The sequence below is a fragment of the Galeopterus variegatus genome, unplaced genomic scaffold, assembly GCF_000696425.1.
Source record: "Galeopterus variegatus unplaced genomic scaffold, G_variegatus-3.0.2 Scaffold12661, whole genome shotgun sequence".
NCBI lineage: Eukaryota > Metazoa > Chordata > Mammalia > Dermoptera > Cynocephalidae > Galeopterus > Galeopterus variegatus.
The window spans coordinates 17,418-17,758 of NW_007738772.1; positions in this window are offsets into that span (position 1 = coordinate 17,418).

Below are 341 nucleotides of genomic sequence, written 5' to 3' on the forward strand. Positions count from 1 at the left end.
TTTTTTTTTTGACTTTTTATTACGATTTAATCTCTGTACTCATTATAGGTCTGTTCAGATTTTCTATGTCTTCATGATTCAATCTTGATAGGTTATGCACCTAGGAATTTGTCCATTTCTTCTAGGTTACCCAGTCTGTTGGTACATAATTGTTCACAGTAGTCTATTATGAGCATTTGCATTTAGTGGTATCATTTGTAAGTCTCCTCTTTGATTTCTGATTTGATTTATTTGAGCCTTCTCTTTTTTTTTTCCTTTTATAGCTGAAGGTTTGTCAGTTTTGTTTATCTTTTCAAAAAAACAATTCATTGTTGATCTTTCTATTATTTTTCTAGTCTATT